Consider the following 18,818-nt stretch of genomic DNA (forward strand, 5'->3'; position numbering starts at 1 on the left):
GAATCAGACTCTTGGTTCAGTACATGCAGACTTTTGCTTAAAGCAGATCACAACTGTTCTTGGTTTGATTTCATGCCTGTCGTCTACTGCATATAAAAAACACCTAGAAAATAACCAGTCATTCTAAACTTGATTATCAGATAACCTGGTACCTCCTCTCCTACCACAGTATTGAACATACCCATGTCTCTCTTTGATCTCTGCCATGATACCTCTAGTATAGATTTTTCAGTATCTCTTCAATGCATATTTGAACACCTGTTAGCTGGTAGGCGCTATTTTAAAATCTGAGATATAAAGATAAACACTACCAACACAGTTCCCAGTGCATACCTTACAGGGAGCCCCATTGTGACAGGCTCCCTTGCAACTCTTGAATAAACAACTAAATGATGAATTGAGCTTTTTGTAACACTTTTTATGAGTATAACACTAAAACGTTCTGGAGATACATAGAAGAAAATGTAGTTACATGATATTTTATATGTGCTTAATATTAATATATCTGTTGCCTATGGTGTTGAAAACCATATTTCTTGCTTTTTTTTTTTTTTTTTTAAGGCCTCCTGGTTAGGTCGTGTTTCTTGACCACACTTAATGCGCCAGAATTTGGTTAGATATTTTAGTTGTTTAAAATGTATGTGATCTAAGGTCCACATTTTACGTAGAATCTCAAGGTATCAGTTTGGGTGCTTTCAGCTCAAACTAGATGAATCAATACAGGGATTTTTGATGGTCCACATAATTGAAAACTCCAGTAGTACTCTTGAGGCATAGTTGGATCAAACTTGCTGGTTCTTTCTCCTTAACTTTCTCTGTTCTTCCCTTTATTTCGGTGTCAGCTTTGACTTAGATTGACTTTCCTTGAGGTTTTAAGAAGTCCTCCAGCAGCATGAGTATGTGTTTCCCTATTCTTCTACATCGAGGATGGGGAGCGGGGAGAGATAATAATAGAAAGAGTGATTCCCACTAATATTGGAGCAATGCTGGCCAACGTCTTTGTGAGTCCTGAGGGAAAATGTATGTCCTGGTAACATTCCCTATTTAATTAAAGGAAAATATTAAATGGAACATTTGTATTTTTAGAGGCAATGCCTCTAGAACCAAAACCTTTACAAATCAAAATCGGGAGGCAGTTTTTTGAATCTTTCCTGATGAACTTGATATGTAAAGGCATTTTTAAAAGCTGAGTCAGCCATTCATGGTTTCTAGGGCACAAGCTGCTCCACCCTACATGGGAGGCACTAAGGATCTGAGGGTGTGAAGTTCCTGAACAAATGTTACTGTCTTTCTTTCCTCTGGGAAATTATCAAGCATATCCCTTGCAGATCATGATTTAGTCAATTAAAATGGCTGAATTTAGTCAGATTTATTCATTATGTTTCATCATTAAAAATCAAAGCCAATCTCCCAAGACATGTCTTAACACTTATATATTGGACTTAAACAAACAAAAGAGACATTATCTATTCTCGGTTTTAATTCTACTTGCCTAGGATCGGATGAAGATCGAAAGAGTGACCTATACGATGGTAGAATATTCTAGAAAGAAAAGTTTTCCAGGTGATAAATTTGCACCAAAAGACTTAAAAAGAAAATCACACGGTATTTTTTCCCCTCACCTAGCTGACATGGCAGTTAAGCCAGAGTAAGTTTAGTAAATAGCACAAATGTAATTTAATCTTCATTTTTTTGAGTTTCATAGTTTGAAGAATTTAAATATTTTCTACTGCACAGGATGGTAAATATGAGGTTAAAAGAATAAGTGACAAAATAAGGCAAAGTTTTGACTAGAATATTTTCTGGTAATATTTGGTATATTGAATTCCCATTGGAGGCTGGTGCCTTTCAAAACAAATATCTGTTAAGTGGATAATGTGAGTCCGTTTGTAAAAGGAGTGAAGGGTCAAATGAATTCATGATTTCCACTGATTTAGGGAGAGCTGTGCTTTTGTAAATGCAGCTGCACTAAGTAATTTGGATGCAACTCCAAATTTACACGTCCAAAATCATGGACCCTTTCGAGAGAATACTAGAAAGAAAAAAAGGAAATGTCAAATAGTCACATAGAAATCAACCAGGACAGATACATGTAGGGTAACCAAGGAAGAAAAGAAGGAAAAATTAAAACAGAGAAGCTCGTGAAAGAGAGAAGTCAATGCTGAGGTTTATTATAAAAACAATATTTGGGGACATGCCACTTTATAACATAGGAATTATTTTCATGGTTTTGAATTTTGAGTTGAGCTAATTCATGAAATGGAATGGTTTCCGTGCTTTTATGGACTTACTTCAGCTCTGATTTTACTCATTGTAGCCTTCTTTTTTCCAACTTGCCATGTTGACCCAATTTTCCCGGAGGGGTTGTAGGGGATGAGAGGAAAAACAGGCCTAGCAACATTCTTGGATCATATCCAGAAAATGGTTTTAGCCCTTGGAATACATGGAGGATGCTGTTCCAAGCCTTGTATCTGTGGCTTGGGAAAACAATAGTATTCTCAGCATTTACTCTGAACAGGAAAGCACTGTGCTGTTAACAGAAGGAGCGTCACAGAATAAAATGAAAAGCCCTCAGATAACATAAGCACTCCAGTTCACATTTGTGTCCTTACCCATGAACCGGAGGCATTGTGGAGGAGCATAGTTTGCTTGCCTACATACCACAACCGAGAGACCTCGGGCCCCAGTAGCCAAGAAAACAGCTGGGTCCCAGCAGTCGTTGAGGAGAGGAGAGGTCATGAAGCAGAACAAAACTAGCAGGACTAGTAGAGTCATGCAAGGGCGACATTCTGTAGCAATTAATCTTCTTCAAGCTGCTGCTGTTTACATGAATCACACCCTCAGAACAAAAGAGAAGAGGGACCTTCAGGAATCTGAAAGGGATGGCCATGAGAAGCATGTTTGGAGTCGTTGGTGGCTTGTTGAAGAGCTATGAAGAAGACAGAGACTTGGACAGAGACAGGGTTGACGCTGCCTAAACTCACTTAAACCTCCCTAATATGGTTACCACGAGGTGATTTCCTTTATCAGTTCTACTCTCAAAGCCCCAAAATGCAACGCAAGCTTTAATGCTGCTATTAAAGTGTCACAGCCAAAATGAAGTTTAATAGGCAAGTCAAACTTCTTTATGATTCAGAATTGAAGTGTGATTACAAAGGGAAGGTTTGACTCTATCTCTACCTCTGCTTGCATGAAAGAAGCAGACAACCAGCAATCACAGAGACACATGTAGGCCGGTCTCAGGGTTTGGATATTTTGGAATTATTCTGAATTCATATATCTGTCTAATGCATCACAGAGTGGTAGTGTACCCCTTTTTATTCCATCTGGATTCTAATGTTTATGGTATCTGGGCTATGCCCATTGGAATATGTAAAGGACGTGAGCTAAATGATTCATAAACTTTCCAGGTCAATATTTGCTTCTGGAAGTTTTATCAGATAGGTTTATATAAACAGTCTATGTATGCATGCAATTTTTTTTGTTGTTTTTCTTATAGAGTATTGTACGAGGCTTTATTCAAACTGAAAAATACATCTAGAGTAAAATGTTCCCACCCTGAATCCTATGGAGTCTTGGAAATCTTAAGAATATATTTCAAGTTCTTCCAAGGAGTTCATTTGATAAGTAGCACTCTCAACCAAACTTATTGGTCTCTTTGAAGACAGAAAACTCAGGCTTGTCCAAGAGTAAACCCTTCCCTTTAGCCCACTAAGAACCAAGCTGGATGATGAAGTTGATTTGATTTCACTCTAGGGTCGACAGACTGTTTTTTATATTCCCTTCAACCTTCTAGCAGCAGCTGCCATGTCACTCAAATGCAGGGTTTGTGCCAAGTGATTCTTTGTAGTGTCGAACTTTTCCACTTCAAACAAACAGAAAAAGAAAGGTATCAAGAATACATTTTTTCCTGTGTGGTGATTTTTTTAAATAAATTGTTGTATAACATGATTCTTAGAAACTTTTTTCACCTTTGAAAAGAAATCTAATTAGGTATGCTCCTATGTCCCTGGAAAAGTATGCATGTGTGCGTGTGTGCTTGTGTGTCTGCACATATGTGTGCGTGCGTGCACGTGTGTGCGCGGGCGCATATGTGTGCATGTGTGTGCGTGCGTGCACGTGAGCATGTGTGTGTGCATATGTACACATGTGTGTACATTTAACTCTTACAGGAATCTGATGTCCAAGCGTTGTGTATCTTTAAGCTTAAGGTAACAGGTTGTCTGGTGGGATGGATGTCCATATAATTAAAGTGGTTAGTATGTCTCTTAAATGGAACAAAATCACACTGATTCTCATTATCCAGCTGATTTCTCTGTGTAAATTTTTTTATTGTTATACATTTGCCACACTCTTCAATTTTTTACCTGGTGCTTAAACAGTAAAAAACCTGATATTTTAGCATTTTAAAGCACATTATTTTGACCAAGCCATGAGCTAACACAAATGTAAACTGATTTCTCTAACCCTTCCTAAAATTATTTTATTTCATTTTTAAGACCCCACTTCAGGGGCTATCTGTAGTCAGATTACATTTCTTAAGAATAAAATGTGTTGCACCCTCAATTCAGTCATTTTTTAAATATTTCTGTCCTCTGAAATTTCAAATTAGTTGGTTGTATATATTTTTTTCTCAACCTTTTCTAATTTGGCATTTGTTAACTAAGTGCTTGTTTTCCCTATTGATTATTGTGATTTTTCCCTACTATTTCACCATGCCATGTTTTCAGACCTAGTTATCCTATTACCTGACTATTTCTGTTTCTCCCCCCTAATAATTTTCCATTTAGTGTGTGAGCACAAATTACTCTGACAACTGTGTTGATCATATCTTTTCCTTGTGTTTCCTAGTATCATTTACATGTTGACTTATTTTCTTCCCCCTTACAGAGTTGAGTCAGCTTTGCAAACCGTTGAAGTAAAGATTAGTTCTGTCAACATTTTTAGATGACCTGTAAAATTTACATATTGATTTGGCCCTGCCCACATGAGCACCAGCCACATACACAGAGGTGCTCTCTCTTTAATCTCTTTTACACACAGCTCCTACGATGGCTTCTATTAAACATATGGGTAAGTTCATTTTCTAATTTTAATGCAGTATCTTTGCTTTTATCCTGTGTTTCAATTCATTAGATCACATGGTTTAAATCTAAACTTTAATTACCCTGATATTCTGCCTTTTACCTTTGGTGATGTCCTTGAAATTCTCTTTTTAAGGCCATTTTACAGGCCTCTGTTTTAATCTCTCCAGCTTTCGCTGGCATTACATTATACTGTTATGTCTTTAATTATGTACATCTATATTTCTTTCTTTCTATTCCTTCATGTAAAGTCCTTCCTCACCATAGAAAGCAGGTAAAACATGCCATTGGTTTAATGCTTTCACAAATAAGCAAGGTAGCAATTGAAAATAATAGGTGTATGTTTATACACATACAAACACATACACACAGTTATGTGCATAAATATGCGTATGTATGTGTGTATGTAAATCTCTATGGTTAGTTATCCCCAAAGATTAAAGTGATAAAACAGATTTTACTTACAGTTTGACACTGATAACTAATGTTCTGAGAAAGTTTACAGGCCTTTAGAAAAATTTTATTGAATTTCAAAATAATTCTGTTAGTTACCACTTACAGACTATGTTCACTGCTCATTCTCCCTTGTGGTTAGAAATCATTTTCTTCTCGATGTAACATCAGGTTATTTAAAATTGTTATTCAGGGTGCCTGAGTGGCTCAGTTGGTTAAGCAACTGCCTTCGGCTCAGGTCATGATCCTGGAGTCCCTGGATCGAGTCCCACATCGGGCTCCCTGCTCGGTGGAGAGTCTGCTTCTCCCTCTGACCCTACCCCCTCTCATGCTCTATCTCATTCTCTCTCATTCTGTCTCAAATAAATAAATAAAATCTTTAAAAAAAATAAAATTGTTATTCAATTTGTACAAATGTGTCAAAGAATATGCAAAATTAGGTATTGATCAAGGACTTGTTATCTTCTTTTTTTTCTTTCAGAAAAGAGTATAGGCTTTTCATTCGGTCTATCTGGGTTTTAATCCTTGCTTTGGCACGTACTAGCTTTGTGACCTCAGTTGTCTAAAGAGCCCAGGGAGGTGGTGTGATGGGTCGATGAGATAACACAGGTGGAAGATTTAGTTGAACAAGACTCCAGTGTGTGTGAGCTCCCTTATTATGTCATCATCATAATTTATAGGTCTTTGCGTACCCATACAATCTACAATTGCCATGTCTATTATACTAAGATTCTTCTTTTCATTTCCTGAACTGTAAAAAAAAAACAAAAACAATCACTTAAAAAACTCCATCTCCTAATAGAGGCTGCATACAGATTTGCATTAGGTTTAAACCTAATATCTGATTTGATCTTTCAGCCTGAGGGTGTAGGTGGAGTCTGTATGATTATCCTCTTTGGCAAGAAAGGAAATCAGAAGTACAATGACTATGTGTTACTGAGTCCACAGATCTTGTTGTTAATAAGCAGTGATCAGAACTCAGGCCATGTGAACCCTCTTTTAGAGTCCTTACAATGCATCTATCATCTGTTTCTCAAATATGTTGCAATATTTGTTACTCAACTCACTTTACTCTTCCTCTTTTACTTCATAAGTGTTAAATTCCATGAATCAGCTTATCTGAAAATACTGTTACAAAGGATTTTATTTAAACCATACAAATACTAAAAGAAGTTTTATTATTTTTAGTATTTTTGAAGTGAAGAGAGTCAAAGCATGACACAGTATTTAAAAGGAAATTACTGTGAAAGTTAATGACATAAAAATTTTAAATTTTAGTATAAAATTATAAAAAAATTTAAAATTGTCAAAAAATTTTTTATAACTGTCAAATGTCAGAAGACTGGCCTGTTCCTTATTAATTAACAAGGAAAGGACAAAGTCATAGGAAAAAAAAAAGATGAACAGGAATATAACCACAAATATTTTAAAGATTTATTTTAGAGATAGCATGTGCACCAGCATGGGGAGGGACAGAGGGAGAGAGGGAATCCTAACCAGACTCTCCACTGAGCATGGAACCCACGCAGGGCTCAGTCTCAGGACCTTGAGAGATCAGGACCTGAGCCAAAACCAAGAGTCAAAAAACAGTCAACCGACGGAGCCACCCAGGCACCCCTCACAAATATTTTAAAATAGAAATGGCTAATATACTTAAGAAAGTAGGTTAAACTACATTCACTTGAGTATTTACCAATATAAAAGTACTTGTTGGGGGAGCCTGGGTGGCTCAGTTGTAAAGCGTCTACCTTCGGCTCAGGTCATGATCCCAGGGTCCTGGGATTGAGTCCCGCATCGGGCTCCCTGCTCGGCAGGGAGCCTGCTTCTCCCTCTCCCACTCCCCCTGCTTGTGTTCCCTCTCTCGCTGTCTCTCTCTCTCTCTCTCTCTCTGTCAAATAAATAAATAAAATCTAAAAAAAAAAAAAATCTTAAAAAAAAAACAATAAAAATAAAGTACTTGTTAAAAACTCAAAATTCAGTATAAACCAGTATGAGTGTGTATGCAGACAGGTAGTCTCACACATTGTGGTGTAAAAATATGAACAGAAATTTGGTAAAACTCTACCCCCCCCCCAAAAAAATGTACACACTTTTGACCTAGAAATTTCACTCACTGCTGTTTGCTGGTGTCCTAGATCAGGAAACAGAACTATATATACATGCAATGGTATTGTAATAGTGTTGTATGGTGACCGATGACAGCTACACTTAGGCGCAGAGCATAACATACAGAGATGTTGAATCGCCATATTGTACACCTGAAACTAACATTGTGTGTCAACTATACTCAAAAAATTTTTAACCTGTATATGAATGCTTAGCATTTTTTGGTAAGATTAAAGAACTGCAAATAAAAATAAAAAGTATCCATTAAATAAGCGATCAGGTATTTAAAAAAGACAGTACATCCTTTACTATGGAATATTTTTCAATAATGGAAAAAGAGAGCATTAACTCTATCCAAAATATATCTCCAAGGCACATAATTTGAGAAGAGTCAGGTTGCATAAAGTATGATTTGGTATATGTATTATTCCATATACACATGTACGTAAATTTAAAGTTCATAAAGTTCTAGGTGGTTGGGGAGAACATACCTGAGCTGGGGGTTGAAAGAATTTCTCATTTTACACCTTTTTGTAATTTTCAAAATTTCTTATTTGTCTATATTACTTTAATTCCCTAAAATAAACATTTGCTTAATAGCCATTGATCACCATAGCAAGTATTGATTAAACACTATATGTCAGGATCTGTGCTAAATCCTTTATATTATCACTGTCCATTTTTACAACAATTCTGAGAAGGCAGTATTTCCACCGTAACTACGAGAGGTGAAGTAGTTTGCAACAAGTCACACACTTTAGGAAGTGATGAACTCCAAGTTCAAACTCTGGTCCATTAACTTTCAAAACAGATGCTCTTCATCCCAATCAAACCATTGAATATTCATGGTATGAACAGACAGCCTAGTAAATTCTGATTTCTGGTCATCCTCACTCTTTTTTTTTTTTTTTTTTTTTTTAAGAGGGAGGGCAGGGAAGGGGGGAGAGAGAATCTTAAGCAGGCTCCACACCTGGTGTGGAGCCTGATGTGGGGCTCAAACTCATGACCCTGAGATCATGACATCTCAAATCAATAGTCGGAAACAACCTACTGAGCCTCCCAGGGGCCCCCATTCTGACTCCTTATAAAATATTATTATGGTTATGACAATTATTGTGTGTGTCCATTTATTTAATTGGTTCCCAGCTTTGAGTCTGTTCTTTACTCTGGGGATTCAGCAGTGAACTAACCAGACAAATGCCCCCCTCCTGATGGAGCCAATATTCTAGCAGATGCAAAAACAGGACAAAAAATATAAGCCAAATCTATGTGGGATGGTGCTATGTAATCACAAGAAAATAGAAGGGAGAAAAGGGTCAGGGGCCCAACGGAAGGGGTTTGAGTTTGAGTGCTAGTAATCAAGCCCCTCTAAAGTGTTGCAAACAACTCCCTCACTTAGTTCTTCTCACCATCCTCTTACTTAGTTTTGTCCATCTTTTGATTACGAAGAATAAGAGTAAGTGGTCCTTTAACTGCTAACGCCCACTCGATACAACCAGTGCCCAGTAACACCAGGATTCACTTGTCTGTCTGATTCCAAACCCTATGTGGTCACAAAAAAAGAGAACTGTGTGTAAGTGGACTTTATTATGTTGAAAGTTTTATCCGTCATCATACTAGATCTATCTAGTGTTCTAGTGGATGTACATAAGGCAAGGTATACTCTCGTGTAAGATCTATCCCTTCAAAATACTGTAGGTACATATTCTTTTCTCAAGATGAAAATCTCAACAATTGTTTACTCAGAAATGGGTACAGTGTTTGTCTACCTTATTGTTCCAGGTAGCGATTTTGCTCACAATCTAAATGTATGGTTACAGATTTTACTTAGCCATGCTCTCTCTGGGTCTTAGCACACAAGACTCAGAAAGCTACTCAGGAACTGCTGTCTATGGGATTGAACACAGCTGCTTCTGGGAATGTAAATTTGATTCTTTGGACTGCTTGGGAGTGTGTGACATTTCCCTCTCCAGAGACAGTCAGAGGGTTTGGATGACATTGGGCTACTGATGAGTGATCCAAGTAAGTTCAGTGTCAAAGCATCTATTTTGCTTGTATTTTTTTTCTTTTTCTGAAGGATCTTTCTCTAAGGGTGTTCATGTTTTCATTGTTATTTAACTATCCTTCTAATATGTTTAAAATGTGCTCTTTAAAACAGGAACTATCTGAACTCCTGTGTCTGTGAGCTATTTCTGAATTGTCATGTTGGGGGCGGGGAAAATGTGTGAGAATTCAAGTTGAGAAGAAAATATATCAAAGCAGTTTAAATCCAAAATAGATACTCTTAAGACAGTTATTGAAACAGCCCTTTTATTACCTTTTTACTAATACAACAAAGATTAAAGTTCACAGTTTAAAGGACTCTTCTTTTTTAAGTTACCTGAAATCTCTAAGTTCTTCTGTTGAAACGAAAAGCATAAATCACAAGGGGATTGTACAAGTTCATTTCTACTTTATCCTAATGGAGTGGTCTAAAATTTGGAAAGAAAAAAGCCCAATAGGCCTAAGGTATTAATACCTAAGCATTCGTCTTTAAATAAATGTGTCAGTGAAAGTACCTGGGGAAAAAGAAGGCAATGCTTGAGGGGAAAAAAGAGCACTTGAGATTCTTGTCCAGTTGTACCGCAGTGCTAACAAATAAAAGATTCACCACATACTCAGAAGGGAGAGCATAGGCAATCCAATGAGAAGGACTGCTTTAAATAGGATCTAATGAACTAAATATATTTCTGCCTGTTATTGTCAGCTCACTTTATTTCAAGGTTGACTTGGAGGCATGTATTCAGCTGGCCTGTCTGCTAGATGACGGTTTCACCTTGTAAAGGTGTTGATCTTCCTTACATGATTTTGGGAATTTCTTTGTAAGAAGGGATTCTTAATATTGACAGTCTTTCCCCCACAAGACCTTTTGTTTTTGTTAGATTTTAAATATTGCCTTTCCTTTAAAGTACCTTACGTATATACCTTTTTACACTAAAAGGTCATCTTAAATGTAATTCTATTTAAATGTTATTGAATAGTTGTATTTTGGCTGAAGAAATTTAAGGGAAATTTAATTTTTTGTTTTCACATGGATATTTTGCTGTGCTCGTGAAACTTGGGGCAAACTAACAGAAAATGATAAACAGTGAAGACTTTCTAGTTAGAACAATATGCGATTCCTTTTTTAAAGTCAGTTTATCATCCGTGCTGATTGACAGTGTCTCCAATTGTTTTCAAAATCCTTAGTCTTTCTGCACTTTAGATTAATGCTGTACAGAGAGGTGCATTTTATTTCAACCTCATGGAGTTTTGCAAGCTAACTCATGACAAGGAAGTAAGATTGCTAATTCGTCCTAATTTACACTTTCCACCCCCCGATCCAGTTCATCATCTGGAATAATAATGATTGTGCAGGAAAATAGGATATATTAGAGGCAGATCAGCAGGTCAGTGCCTTTTGTTTCTCCGGCCTCTGACTTACTTGGATGGGAAAATGGCCAAAAAAAAAAAAAAAAAAGTCTGCTGAGTATCTCAGATATAGGTAATGGGTCCTCACCAGACTATAAAAATAGACCCGTTAAGAGCCATACCAGTAGTGTGATGTGGGTGGGTTTCTTTTTTTTTCTTTTCCTAATTCCTCTGGCAACAAACCACTCATTGGGATTTGATACCGTACTTTTTTTTTTAAAGCATATTTAAAATCACACACTTTATGTAACGAGGATTTTAGTGTAGGGTTTTTCTGCAGAATACCATTTGGTCCTACCAAGAACTGTCTGTTCAAATGTTTGAGCCTTTGATTGAAAAATCTTGCTTAGCCTTTTTAAAGGTAAGTCATATGATTTGTTTTTAACAAAAAAGATTTCTATCTCCTAAGTGATAGGAGATGACTCTACTATATAAACACTCTTAAGGAGTTGTAGAACAGTAACAATAAAAAGCTGTAACTTTTTTCAAAGTCATTAGACTTTATTTAAAAATTAGGTTTGTGTTGTTTTCCAAGTTACTAGTCTTTCTACATTTTATGTTTAAAAAATATTAAAACCTTGTCCAATGGTCAATGGCATTCTATTTTTTGATGTTTAAAATCTTCTGTAAACATTTATTAATATTTAAAATGATTTGTGATCCAATTTGATTATTTTGAAATCTTCCTTGTACACTTAGGCTATTTGTACCTGATTTTTAATTTAATTTAGGAATAAAAATTCATGAGTAATATAATGCATTAATTGTTATAAATGACTTACCACTCTTATGTCAATGTACTTTCTAGTTTGCAATTAACTTATTTACCTGACAGAGTCATTAGTGTGTTTAATTTTCTACCTATTATATTCTGTCTATTATTTCTATCTATTAATTTTTGGTGAACTTTGTCACGATGGTTCTTGCTAAGCGTTTTTTTCCTTAATGAACAAAGATACTATAATTGCTACTTGGAACAGTAAATTATATTCTAAGCAATGATTTTAGATTTAATTAGTGTAAATTATGTAAAATTTGGTAAGTAGGAGAATAAAAATAAATCAAAATTAATATTTTTGGCTCTGTAGGAAGCTTATTACAAATATCAGTAAATTATTTACTTGAGTGATGACACCAAGTTTAAATAAAGGATAAATCATTCTGGGAAAATTTAAAGTTTCAATTTAACTACAGTAAGTTAATTCATACTGGAAATGGCATAAATTCTCTGGAGTGAATCTCACACAGTTTTGGAATTATCAAGAAACATAGTGAAAGACATTTTTAAAATGTTTGCATGCAATTTTCAGTCCTCTCCTATGTGGTTTTGAATTAGTAATGTCTTTTGAATCTAAAAGAAGCATTGCTTCCAATATTGGTTCAGAAAATAATCAAAATGAAATTTTAAAAAGGTTTTGCTATATACAGTCCAGTGGTCCATTGGATTTTATGAGACAAAAATATGTAGAAAATCTTTATTTACCAGAATCATTATACCAGAACAATGAATCCAATCCACCATCATCAGATAATAGGTTAGCCTGAGAGGAACATCGTCCTTACAATTGGACAGTACTTGCACAGGATGTACTGAAAAGTTTGGAATTTATAGTTGCTTCCCTTATTTCTCATGAAAATATTTGGTGCTGTTTACTCAAGCACATTTGAATCTTGTGGATTTTTTGTTTCCGAAGGAACAAATTCTATAATTGTCTTTTGATATAATCACAAGGTGTTTTAGTTCACTGGCCCAAGTTATGGCTAAAAGCTTTAAGGAGCATCTCCTAAGCTAGCAGCTACCTCTCCATTTGTGATACTCTAAGTTCCTATAGATTAAAAAAAAAAAATCTTTTCATCAGATTTTATTGTCATCTCAGTGTTTTGCAAATAATCATTTCTATCTACACTATATACATTTGTTAGATTAAAAAATTGGCCAATATGAAATAACATTTTACTGTTTAATTGTATGGTTGTTCAAAATAATATTTCATGATTGGGCACCTGGGTGGCTCAGTCGTTAAGCGTCTGTCTTCAGCTCAGGTCATGATCCCAGGATCCTAGGATCGAGCCCCGCATCGGGCTCCCTGCTCCCCGGGAAGCCTGCTTCCTCTCCCACTCCCCCTGCTTGTGTTCCCTCTCTCGCTGTCTCTCTCTCTGTTGAAAAATAAATAAAATCTTTAAAAAATAATATTTCATGATAACATGTCAAAATAACATTTTCTATGATAGGAATTTTTATACATAATCTCATTTACTTTTGACATTTACAACCTTATTTGATTAGTGATGCAGCCATTTTAGAGAAAATTTAGCCACAAAGAAACTCTCCTATTAAGACCCAGATTAAATCTAAATCACTTGACTTCAAAGTCCAGAATCTGAACCGTTGCAAACCACATGGCATCTTACTGTTTATAATATAATTTGAGGTGGGAAAAAAATAGAATTTCTGTCTGAGATTCAAAGATCAAGAAAAGCTGTAGACAGTCCTATTTAAACTGCTATGACTCTAAGAGAATCATTTCAAACCTATAGTAATTCCTGTAATCAAGTACTCCAAAAGATAAGAGCTTGTTTCTAAAAGATCCTTAGTACAGCATATGAAGTCCAATATACTTTTTTAATTTAAGTTTACTACCAAAACAAGTTTTAAATTATAATATTTGAAAAGTATAATTTAGTGATACGTATTATTGTTTCATATTATAGATGTTTATAATTTTTTTCTATTGTATATTTTTACCTCCACATATTCTTTTTTTTTTAAGATTGATTTATTTATTTTTAGAGGGGCTGGGGAAGGGCAGAAGGGGAGGGACAGAGAGAATCCCAAGCAGACTCCCTGCTGAGTGTGGAGCCCGGTGCGGGGCTTGATCCCCAGGACCCTGAAATTGTGACCTGAGCTGAAACCAAAAGTCGGACATTTAACTGACTGAACCACCCAGGTACCCCTACTCCCACATATTCTAATAGGATAGAAATGCACATATAAAAAGGACTGCGGTAACTTCAATAAGAAAAGATATTGGAGAACTTCTCATCTAGTTATTGAAGTATTTTCTGCAGAGTGGTAGGGTTCTGTGAGGATGACTCAGAGCCCAAGTGAAGTACAACAGGAAGGGGAAAAGGCTATAGTTCTTGCCCCCTTTAACCAGAATAGCTTTTCTTGTAGCTATGTTTATATATTGGAATTGCACGTAAAGAATTCTGTGTCTAAATAGAAGTTTATAAGGTACGGATCTAATGACCTTCTGTTCCCACGTAATGAAACATAAGCAGATTCAAATTATTGGTTTACATCCACTGCAACTAGCTTGGATTTGAATCTGCATCATATTCATGTCTAGGAAATCATAGCTTGTAAACACACCTAGGCATGGTGTAGGGTCAGAGTGTGAAAAGGAATCTAATTTTGAAACCTAACTTTCATCATTCATATCCAACCTGTTGAATTAATCACATCCCAAAACTCCAAAAATGGGTTTTGTGGGCAGGTAACATATTTATTAGGTGAGGAAGACTGTGTATCAAAAGAATGTGTGTGTGTGTGTGTGTGTGCGCGAAAACAGAAGTGTGTGGTCTGGTTTTCTATCCTAAGGAAACCTGCAAGGAAGGCTTATGGAAAGAATAGGAAATCTGAGCTACTTACTCGTGAGTAAGAAAATGTCATGCGGGTCCTGGCATTCATTTGTGGTACAAATAATCTTGTAATCTGAAACTTTTTCAAGTTTTGCAGTTCACGTCCCAGGAAACATTACGTCTGGGCCATGCTTTTTCTGGGTGGAGTTTCCCAAGGAACACAGCTTTATCCACACATGGGAAGAATTACAGATTCTCTGGGAATTTTCTCTGATTTTCTGACCAATTTATTGGAGCGGCTTCTTAGAGCTTAGTCTCTCAGTTTCTACCACCAGGTTTCCAACATAGTGGAAAGGCATAATGCTCCTAAATTCATTCTGGAAACACCCCTTTGATTTGACAAGAAAAAAATAAAAAGAAAAATTGTATTCTTCTTTCAAAGATAACCCAAGGGAATAAGATACACTTACAAATTCTACAAAAGGAATAGGATTTATAATCTGTAAACTGATAAAATACAGCTGATCTCCCTGTAGACTCAAGAAAGGTATGTGATAAGTGATATTTTTAAATATGCCTTTTTCTTTTCTCTTCTTTAGACAAGTCTCAACCATTAGTTTTCTTTCCTGTACCTGTGATGATGCTTTGCTTTCTAAATTTAAATATGTCAAGCAAGAAGTAAATTATTGCAGATATCAATGTCTTGTCTATTCTTATGAAGGAGAAATAATAAATAATAAAATGTAATCTAAAATTAAGTGAAATAACTATTTTAATATGTAAGGAACTATGGTTATGAAGAAAACCAAGTGTGCAAGACACACACCCTTTACATGCTAAATATGAGAGAAGAGTGGGGACGAACTACACTTTTTTTCCTGAAGATAAACATGGGTGGAAAAGCTGTTGAATAGAATGTGCTGGAACCTGAACTTTCCTCTTATGTATGCAATGTGTGTCCTACATAATGTGTTTGGCCCTCCTTTGCCTCAGGTGAATAAAACTGATTTTAATTTTATAATATGAAGCATAAGGTTAAAGTATGAGTTGAATAACGATACCCAATTACTCATGGTATCAAGGCACTGAAGGAAAATAAATGAACCCAAGTAATGTCAAATATCTTGCCTACTATTAGGGGGGAAAAGTTGGAAACTTAAAACAGAGTACCAAAAATGAATCAGTTGAAAATTTGAAAAAAAAAAATACACATAGTCTCTCTTTCTCTCTCAAAAATATGAGTACGCATGTGAAGTGATGTTAGATTAATACTTGTAGCTTTCCTTACATATCATCCAGAACAGTGTTATCCCAGGAACTGCCTAACCATGAGTTCAACAGAATGAATTACTTGACACTTCTGTTTTCTGATGAAATTAACAAAACAGCAGTGGGATGGGTATGCTCTCTCACTTCAGTTTTAAGTTTAAAGCAAACAGAGCCTAAGCAGGACCCAGGTATGTCCATTACTTGACATCTCTAGGGCTCAGGGTCTTTAGAAGTAATAATGAGTTTCCTAGTTCAGAGAGGAAGGCATTGGACAACACGTGCTGTCCTCTGGGTCTTCTAGTGGACATTCTTGGGACTCTTTGCCCTTTGCAGCAACCCTTCCCTCTAGTACATGGGCTACTTTAATAAAGGAGAATAATTCTGGAAAAAGATAGATTCATGTCTTGATTATGGCATAGAATCTGGAAAAGGGCAAATATATACACATATATCTATTTTAGCAATAATAGAATTGTAATTTTTAAATCATGTTCCATCTGTCAGAGTTGCAAATGACATTAATATTAGTGAAGATGTTTAGTGATGTTTATGTGGAATGTAAAATAACTTTCCAAAAGGGATGACTTAATATTTGAGTTGTTTTTTTTAAATAGATTCATGATATTATATAAAGAAAACTACAATTTAACTCTGGGGATTTCCTGTACTAATTTTTAAATGGGTTTGCAAAGCCATGGATTTCTATAGAGATTCTCCTAGAGCTTCCGAAAAGTGGAGAGGAGAGTGTCAGGTGGGAGTGGGGAGACCAAGCTGGGAATTGAGATCCCAGGGCACCACAGTTGTACTCGATAGTCATTCTGCCTATTTGTCATCCATGTAAGAATCTGAAGAAGAACCAGTTCAGCTACTTAAATTAAAAAGAGCAGATCTCATCTTAGTGTCTTATTTTACACATGAGGAAACTCAAGTATGAGAGATTAAGTGGTTTGCCCATGGTCATCTGGCAAGAGAGTCACAAATCAGTTTTTGGTTTAAGCTCTAGTCTACTAGGCTCAACTACACTAGGTTAGATCTCTGTATTTGGATGGCTACTTTAGGTATAACATGCAAATGAGAGTTGGAGGATGGTCTTTGAAATGAGCATTTAGTAAGATAGTACTTGATAAGCTACCCTGAATATGATTATTTGTTCAAAGTGTACAGAACACCAGGATGGCGCGCATGTTACATGATTTCAGAGGGTAGGGAAAGTTTTTCTTCACACTCCACCCCCAACAATTAATAAAAAGCCAACTCCAGTCCACAGGAAAGCTAAGTCACTTGTTTAGGCTTATATATTTTCCTTTTACATTGGAAAAAAACATTTGACACCGATAGGATTCAGGCTTCTTTGCCACCAGAACCTCCATGTGAATGAGTTCAGTGCATCCTGATGTACGGTGGATGTATCGAAGGTATAAGGCATGGGTAAAGGGAGATGACAAAAATAAGGGTAGAAGTAAGTAAGCAAAATTGCCATGGGGAAATTGTGTAACACTCGTCTTTCTCCATTTTGAGGAAAAGTCTAATTTTTCTTATTTTCTTAGCTATGCAAGTAATATTCTTGAAAAACGAAATGGCTCCTTCAGTGGAAATAAGTACTAATGACATCATAAGGCTGGCATAAGGCTGTTTGCAACAACTCTGTGGAGGGAAAATCCAAGACCATAAGAAAATAGAATTTTTGTTATTGAATTTACAGTGTTGGCAAAGATACTTTGTGTGTGACTTTTTTTTTTTTTGTCTGCAGTCTCCATTCTTTTGTTTTCCATGGCCTTGGGCAATGAAGTAGGGAATATTTGTTTCTAAGCTACAAGGCATATTTTGACTGTTTATCAATGTCAGGTCAGCCCCACTTAAAAAATACAGTTGCAACCAAAATAGGAATGTGTTTTCAAATATTAGAAGAAACAAATTCTTATTTGTTACAATAGAATCCACTCATTTCAGAAATCGTTTCCTTTATATTTTTATGAAATAACCACATAGTGTATAAAGATACCAAAAATAAGATTGACTAGGTGAAATACATACAGGCACAAATTAGTTGATTTTAGCACAATTGCCCTTGATGACAAAATAATATTGCAGTTGAATATGCAAAAAAAAAAAATCTCTGAGACTAGTAACAAAGCAATGTCTGTCATTAAAACTAGATATCCTCTACCTCGTGTATTTAAATTCTTCACACCTTTGGTCTATCCAAAATTCAATTATTAATGATGAAAGTAAAATACACTTCTTGAAAATATTTCCGTTTTCAACGTTGTTTATAAAAAAAATTCAGGCATGAGCTCAGTATTCATGAAAATGAGCTTTTCTTTTAGTAGTGATTATAATTTTGGTGACATGAGAGTATTCCCGTATTAATTTCCTGACCATGTATTTTCCCAATTTAACCATATATTTTTGTTTTAACAGATAGCTTACGAATGATTAGAAGAATTGATTCTTTCTGAGACTCCTCAGAACATTCCCTATAAAATTTGTATCTTGCTCTATACTCGTGAATAAGGTATAGTAAAGAGACTGTGTGTTATCATACTTAATAACCTTTGGCAGAGAAGACCTCTGTCCACATATCTTCATGTGCAGGAGAGTTTTAGGCGGGCTGTGGGTGGGTGTGTTTGGGAGCCAAAGCCAGATAAAGGACGAGGAGGCACCCAAGTGGCCCAGGAAAGCAGATGAGGCAGAAGTACAGTAAGCATGTTCTTCTGAGAGAAAATATCAATGCTCATCATCGAACAGTAGAAAACTGAAAAGAAGAGAAAATAAGAAAGGGGGAGGGCCTAACCTAGAAAGTCTGTCTCGTAAAACTAAAAGAAAAAGCCTCTGTTTATAACTGGCAAAATGATTTTTTAATTGCGTTCTTTG

The 18,818-nt window shown here is 35.8% G+C and overlaps 1 protein-coding gene across 3 annotated transcripts in view; it reads left to right on the forward strand.

Annotated features, from left to right (window-relative positions):
• CD36 (CD36 molecule (CD36 blood group)) overlaps nucleotides 1–18,818 on the forward strand; it is a 76,758-nt gene that overhangs the window by 28,028 nt on the left and 29,912 nt on the right. For 2 of the 3 annotated variants that reach the window (XM_025872788.2, XM_073898717.1), the window contains exons 1-2: nucleotides 15,108–15,222; nucleotides 18,366–18,459. The gene's annotated coding sequence lies outside the window, so the exon portion shown is untranslated. Of the gene's footprint in view, nucleotides 1–15,107; nucleotides 15,223–18,365; nucleotides 18,460–18,818 lie in introns of those variants that run through there. The other variant, XM_073898716.1, reaches the window with a different exon arrangement.

This window comes from Callorhinus ursinus, unplaced genomic scaffold, assembly GCF_003265705.2.
Source record: "Callorhinus ursinus isolate GAN/ISIS: 27379988/994484 unplaced genomic scaffold, GSC_fseal_2.0 scaffold12, whole genome shotgun sequence".
Classification (NCBI taxonomy): domain Eukaryota; kingdom Metazoa; phylum Chordata; class Mammalia; order Carnivora; family Otariidae; genus Callorhinus; species Callorhinus ursinus.